Source organism: Corvus brachyrhynchos, unplaced genomic scaffold (assembly GCF_000691975.1).
Source record: "Corvus brachyrhynchos isolate BGI_N302 unplaced genomic scaffold, ASM69197v1 scaffold36, whole genome shotgun sequence".
In the NCBI taxonomy this organism is placed as follows: Eukaryota; Metazoa; Chordata; class Aves; order Passeriformes; family Corvidae; genus Corvus; species Corvus brachyrhynchos.
In genome coordinates, this window is record NW_008238441.1 from 768,767 (window position 1) to 775,974 (window position 7,208).

At 41.4% G+C, this 7,208-nt stretch overlaps 1 protein-coding gene across 3 annotated transcripts in view; it reads left to right on the top strand.

Annotated features, from left to right (window-relative positions):
* The first annotated feature begins 305 nt into the window (after positions 1–305).
* The window catches only part of KLHL13 (kelch like family member 13), a 92,494-nt gene continuing 85,591 nt past the window's right edge, over positions 306–7,208 (top strand). For 2 of the 3 annotated variants that reach the window (XM_017736637.1, XM_017736635.1), the window contains exons 1-2: positions 306–418; positions 5,011–5,262. The gene's annotated coding sequence lies outside the window, so the exon portion shown is untranslated. The remainder of the gene's footprint in view (positions 419–5,010; positions 5,263–7,208) is intronic. The other variant, XM_008635539.2, reaches the window with a different exon arrangement.

Consider the following 7,208-nt stretch of genomic DNA (forward strand, 5'->3'; position numbering starts at 1 on the left):
CTGGCGGCATGTGCGGACTGGGCTGCGGCGCTGGTGCCGCTCGCAAAAAGTGTCTTTAACTCTCCTTTTCCAGGCTTCATTGTGCAGCCATTGTAATCGTTCTCTTCCTTCCCCCGGCTCGTTCTGCTCGTCACTGTTTATTGTTCCTTGGTCTTTAAATAGGCTGGACGAGGTCTGGGTGCAGGAAGGAGTTTTGGGGATTAGTTCTGAGAAGCAGCCATTAGAAAGGGGGACGTAGCTGTAGGTTGTAATTAACTTGCCAGTTTCCTCTTCTCCCTGTTCGCGTAAAATTTAGGCCAAGCTCTGTTTTTAGTAGGTACTGGTCAGGACTCTTCACCTCCGTATGAAAAGTGCGGTGTTAACTTAAGAACTCTGGAAGTCTTGGCTCGGCTCCTTTGTATCATTCAGGAGACACAAGGTGCACATCTTTTTCAGTTTTGTATGGCAAAGGTTTCTTCAGCTTTGATGTTCTGAGTGTTATTAATGAAACTGATGCTGTCTTGGACCTGCTGTGAAATCTGCATCAGAAATACTTCCCTTACCCATTTAAATATGCCTCATACATTTGAATAGAATGACACGGAGGAGTTTTCCTTATTCTTTCCCCAGTGAGCTACACATAGAGATAATGCTAATGAATAACCTTCAGGGCACTCTTCCCACTTCTCTGATTTCATGGTAGAGCTTGTTCTGCACTCCTGTTTAATACTAGAGTATGCTGGAGAGTGTTGATAGTAAAAAAAGTTTGTGTAGTAACTTGGATTAAATGCTGTCCTGAATGCACTTCTGGTGATCTCTTTGATGCTATGATTTTCAAAATTGTGCTTCTAAACATTTTCCTTGACTTTTAAAGTTCAAAAAATTGTAGTGAGGTGCCAGCATAAATTAGCATGCTGCTCTGCTTCAAAGAAGCAAGACTGCTTCTAGTGAGCCAATGACACTAGGTGTCAAAAATGAATTAAAGTGACTTTGCCCCAGCCAGCTTTTTTAAAATTAGTATTACTTTAAAGAATTTCTTCTGCTCTTTTATAGAAGATTCACTAAACTGAAAGTCATCTGAGGCCGTAGTTCAAATGTACCTGATCTGTAGCAGTAATAGTGGCTTGGAGCCTTCTGCAGTTCATGGTATCATTGGCACAACTTCTGGTGATGTATGAAGCAGATCAGCAAACGTACCCAGCCAGAGGGAAAGGGTTATGCCCAGATTTCCTGATCTAGTTTGCAGTGGAGTCCCCCAAACGACAGCAGAGCATGTCCGTGGAATGATGATGAGCATTGGGATCATCTCAGGCAGCCTGTGGGGGCAAAGCAGGAAAGGGAGTATGTGCAGCTGGTATCACTACTGGGGCAGCCTGTGAGGCTCAGAGGGGAAGTGAGATGTAGCTACTGCAGGAAGGGTTCTTCTGCTGGCACATGAACTGTCCAGAGGCACAGTGGGATTGGGCATACAAAGTAAAGCCTTGCCTTTTCTCCCTGAATTCCAGGCCAGGTTGGATGGTGCATTGAGCAACCTGGTCTAGTGGGAGATGTCCCTGCCCGTGGCAGGGGGGTTGGAACGGGATGATCTTTGAGGTCCCTACCAACCCAAAATTGTTCTACGGTTCTATGAATTCTAGTCACAAGTGTGGTTGTTTCTTTGTTTTGTTTTCCAACAGGCTGAGAAAAATGCTGGAGATCTTAAAAAAAAAAAAAAATCAACAAGCTATCTCATGTTGAATGTATCTTAGCATAATACGATACTTGTATGTGTTTCTTTGACAATGGTGATCAAGCCCAGATTGTCTGGATCTAAAGATAGAACCTCTGTTGTCTGAAATAAGAGATCATTGAAGTTACCTCCAGGACTGTATGTTCTTGGTGTGGCCCAGCTGTTAGAAAGGGATACTTAATCAACGCTACAAAGAAAGTGTTGGTAGAGACTCCAAAGGAATCTGCAGAGTGTTCTGCTGGAAGTGTTTTTGCTAGCACTACTCTATCACCTCCACAAACACCACAAGCAAAGCTGTCAGAAATGCTTGTGTTTTTCATTGTTGTTAGGTTGCTGAAATAGCTGTGATGCCTAGTATATGGCTTTGTTTTAAACTCTTTAAGATGGTATGTCTGTGCTGGCAAAACTTTCTGTGAAACTGCACTATGGCAAAAATTGTTCAATTATGAAGTGTTTTAAGAACAGCAGCCTTAGAACATATTCAGTGTTTGGCTGTTTCACTGTATCGATAGTGCAAAACTTTTCTAATGACCATTAAAAGCTTACCAGAGTTGATTTTGACAGCCTGGGTTCACAGGGATGGATGCTTTTGTCACAGATCTGGCATAGTGTTTATGGATGTTAGTGTGAGTGGGAGGTAAAAGCTTAAATAGCTGGGGCAACGTATGTTCTGCTTTCCTTTCAAGGTTCTCTACTTTCAGATTTTTTAAATTTTCACAGCTGTATTGCATTGTCAGAGTACTGACTGGAAGCATTTTTATGGTTTTCTTTTTTAACTGTGATGCAACAGGTTTATTAAAATTGTGAGATTTTTGTGGATAAATTAAAAACACTGCTGTGGAAGAAACTCTTCTCAGTATATTGGCTAGCCCTAAGCAAAGTATCTTTGAAAAACTGTGAAGTAATCCAACAATGTTAGATTGTAGTCTCTGGGAGCAAAGGCATGCTTTCAGTGGGCATTCAGGGGAATTGAAAAATTTTCTGCTTTTGTCTGAATTATTTTCATAGAGCTTTGTCTCTGCGGGCTTTACACAGTAGGAGGTGTTTTGGGGTGTAACTGTGCCTATGCCATGTAGTGCAGACAGCCTATATCCTGTATCAGGAGGTTCTGACAAGGGAACCAGGCTATAAGTGCATTGGGGTGGGAGATACAGGGAGTTGGAATGTGTGACTTGGTGTTGGTGACAGAAGTGGATTTCCTGAAGATATCTGTTGGATTTGGAGGTAGTAAGGGATCTGTTTGAACTGAGGAGGAGCTTGCAACCTGTGACAATATTTGAACCTGACTCCTTTAATTAGCCTTTGTATTTCAGAATACTAACTAAGAAAATTTGGGTGATTTTCCATATTCAGTGTCCTGTAATGAATTTGATGTCTTTGATGCCTGTTCTGAGAAGCTGTTTTCAAGTGAGTTGGCTGTACTACTTTTTGAAGAATGCCCCAGTTACTGATTTGTATTATTGATATTTTTGCTTTAAACTCGCTGTAGGAAATAGGTAATTTGATTTCTTTTTGTGGAATCAGTGCTTTGTTAATACTAATGTCAATGGTCATATGATTGCTTGGGGCTTTTGTTTTACCTTCTCTGTGACTGATGCAGCTGCTTGGTGGTTTGCTCTGTAGTTGTGAAATGTGAGATTTGTTTGGCAATGCCAGCTATTCTGCTTGGTTTCTTTAATGTGAAATATTTAAAATATGAGCAAGCTTACGTACAGGAGAAAGTACGCATGAAAATAGCTTGTGACCAGAAGTTTTGCTTTTAAAGAAGTTCTTAGAGCTTTTGCCCTTACTTGTAGTTGCTTAATTTTTGGGGAAAACTTCAGACCTTTCTCCATTTCCTTATTAAAGAGCATTGATCTTACCAGGGACCCCATGCCTGCTTGAACTGTCAGAGTGCATGTTTTGCTCTCCCTTTTCAAGGGCCCCTTCTCTGGAGGGTGCCCAGACAGTGATGCACATGGAAGGCTACTGACAGAGCAAAACTGCTGCTGTAATCTGTGCGGGTGTGGATGGGACCAGAGCAGAACTGGTTGTCAGTAGGTAAAGCGGCATGATTATTTACCCGTGATGTCAGACACTTGCTTTGGCTCCTGCCTCCTGGCATATGTACTTGTTTGTCCTGCCTCTCAGAAGTTTCTGCCTGAAGTGGGAGGTGTAAGCTGCTTTAGGACAGAGGTCCTGTCTAAGCTGTTCCACCTTGCAAGAAATAAAACAGTTGGCGCAAAGCTGGGAATGTGTTGCATGGATCTCACGGTTAAAACTAGGGATGGGGTGATTTGAGTGCCTGTCCTTGCTCCCAGGACTTAAAAGTATGTGTTTTAACAAATATTGTAGTACTCAGCCACGAATCATGTGAGTCCTGTTATGAATGTAAATTTCCATCTTTGCAGGGCAGTGAGGAAAGAACTTTGTTCGTTTTTTCTTGGTGAGGCAAATAAACTCATTTTATCAGTCTATTATTCAGAAATTGCAGACCAGGATTTAGCATCATGACAAGTGAAAACCATGGTGCATGGTAAATGAGCTTAATTCACACCATAACCATCTGGTCAAGTGCAAATTGTTACGAGGAAGGTGAGGTGCTATGTAATGAAAAAAATAAGCAGAATGAGTGTGAGTGATAATTATTAAATACTAGAATCTTACAGGTTGAAAAAAGCAAGGACAAACATGAATATCAACCCAGTTCTTTTTCCCTGGTTGTTCTTTGGGATCTCCATGTGAGTGATCTGTTCTAGTTTAAGTTGAATATGTTGCACATGTATTTAATTTAGTATTGTGAGAACTTGGATTCCTTTGAATAACTGACCTTATCTGATAATGCTAATGGGAGGTATCCAGCAGTAAGTTAAGATGATGATCTGAAATACCCAGCACGTTTGTAGTGTACTGGCTTTCTAAAGTTGAAGCTCTGGTTCTGTCATACATGATTGTAGTATGTTTTTTACACTTTAAAATAAATGTGTAAGAGAAGAATGCAAAATACTTATTTTAAATTTCAAACTTCTTCATAAACTTGTTAGGGATTGAAAGTTAAGCAGAAGATTCACACTCAGCAAAATCTGATGCTGGAGGCTTTGGAGACAGTTTGGTGCTGCAGGTTCCTCATCAGATGTGCCTCTGGGTGGTCCTGCCTTGTGCCCCGATCTCCTGCTTCAGCTCCGTTGGCAGAGCTAATGTTTGAGTGATTGCAGGGTGTTTTCTTTCATGCTGCTTAGCTCATGGGAAACTTACCCACTCATTAATGTTTTTATCTGTTTGCTAACTCACCCTGTCACTATACCTTGCTATTGCTCTCACAGGTAGAGGCAGGAATCGTGTCTGGAGGTGAGTGGAGGGAAAGCAGCACATCTTTTCCCAGCAGATGAAGCATCAAATTCTGGGGATGAAGTATCAAACTCAGCTCAGCAGGACGAGGGCATTGCTCCCACTTCAAACTAGTCATGTTTCCAGATGCCTTTAAAGAGCTCTCCCTGGGATTGCTGTTCTCCAATTAGCTTTCCATCTGTGAGGAAGCCGCATGATCCATGTAATGCTTAAATTCGTGTTTTCAGGTAATGTTTATATTAAAACGGAAATTTTACACTACATTAAGGAAGGGGGATGACTTTTTCTCAGTTCTGGAGGATTCAAACACTGCCCTGCATCCTGCTGGCAGATACCTGGCTCTTGAAGGGAGCCAAGAGGGAGAAATGAGTTGCTCTTCTGCCTTGTCAACTTTTGGCTTCTTAGTGCCTGCTTCTAAACAAGTTTCAGTGTTACAAAACACATGGTTCTGGGCAAGTTTATGGCTGCCCACAGATTTTGAATTGAGGAAGCGAGTAGCACATCTGTTATTTAAAGAAAGCTGTGAGCGGCACTAGAATCCTACAGACGTGGACACGTGTTCTGTATATGTGTTTCTTTTTTTTTCAGAAGCTGATTATCCACCATGGTGCTGGAGTTGTAGAAGATGTGTGTTAATAGTTTATGCCTACCAGCCCCCTCCCTGATCATCTTTCAGCTCACTGTTAGCAACTTTTTAAGTAGTAGCAACTACAAGTTATAAAATACATGTGAGGTTGTATTGCTGACACTTATTAACAACTATATTTCATTGCCTGTTTATGTTGGAAGCTTTTAACAGTAACAGTGTTACCAGTTTTGTTCTCTTTAATGTTGAATTTATAATATAGCAATGATTTTATGGTTAGAAATGTAATCTGGGCTCTTGTGTTTGCTGTTCTAAGCTTCTTTTTATACAGTGAAATTGAAGTATTTCCACTGGGGTGTATGTCCTATGAGAGATACAAACAAAAGACTTTACACATTGAAGCTAGAAATTAGGAATTAAACACTTAAACTACAAAGGAATCTGAGGATAAATCTAGATAAGTCAGCAATATTGAATTTACCAGATTGCTTGAGCTACCTTATGCTGCTGCCTTGGTGGCTCTGCAAATCTGCCCAGTCTCTTGTGGTTGCTCACATTTGTCATAGGGGAGTAAATGTGCCAGCATTCACTGTCTCTGTTCCTTATTAGGCTTGGGCAGTACCAAACACTGACATCTCTAATGATAAAAGGACTATTGTGGGGAGTTTTGTGATCCAAGTGAGGCTTGGTACCATATTTTACCCCTGAGTCTGAAAATTTTGTCCTTAATGTCCAAACAGAGTTCTGATATTTAAAGGATAAGAGTAATGAGATGATCATATTATCACCTGTCTTGGGGTTGGTGGAAGTGTTGTTAACTCATCTCTTATCTCAGTGATGTTGGTGGTATCACTTGCTACAAGAGAGCGTGGCCTGTATCTTTGCTAATCTTTTTCAGGAATGGTTTAGTACCTTGTCTTAATGTAAATTTTGATATGTGGAGGACTTTGCTGTGAGGCTCTAAATGAACTGTGGTACAACCCCCCTAGCACTTCCCTTTAGCAAGAAGGTAGGGACTCTGAGATTTTGTGTTCCTACTGCAGTTGCTTATCTTTTTTTTCGTAGTGTTCTAGCTGGTGTGTCTACCTGATGATAATTAAGAGCCACAGTGATGCACCAAGACCTTGTTATGATAGTGTTCCGGTTTGGCCAAATTTAGAAATATATATTATACTCTGAGAGAAGGCACAACCACCCCTCCCCCCACCAGGTTCGGGAAAAAAAAATAAATTTTCCTCGAAGGAAAGTGAAGAAGATAAAACTATTTATTTAACAAGCACACGGGAAAGGAAAATAATGTTAAATGGTAAAATCTTTCGCTGTAGAGGAAAAACCTGGGAAAGTGTTCGAGTCCTCCCTTTGGTCTCCTCGGAGCTGGGGCTTGGCCCAGGGCCAGGCCCTCTGTGCCCGGTGGAAAGTCCTCCCGATGTGCTCTGATGTTACAGCAATCAGGCAGTCCAGTAGAAAAGGGAGAAAATCTGAAATTCCAGAGAAGGAAAAGTTCAGCTCTCAGCCTCTCTCCAGAGAACAAGGAACTGGAAAAAAACTGGCCAAAAGCTGACTGGAAAAACTGCCAGCCGGGTGCTT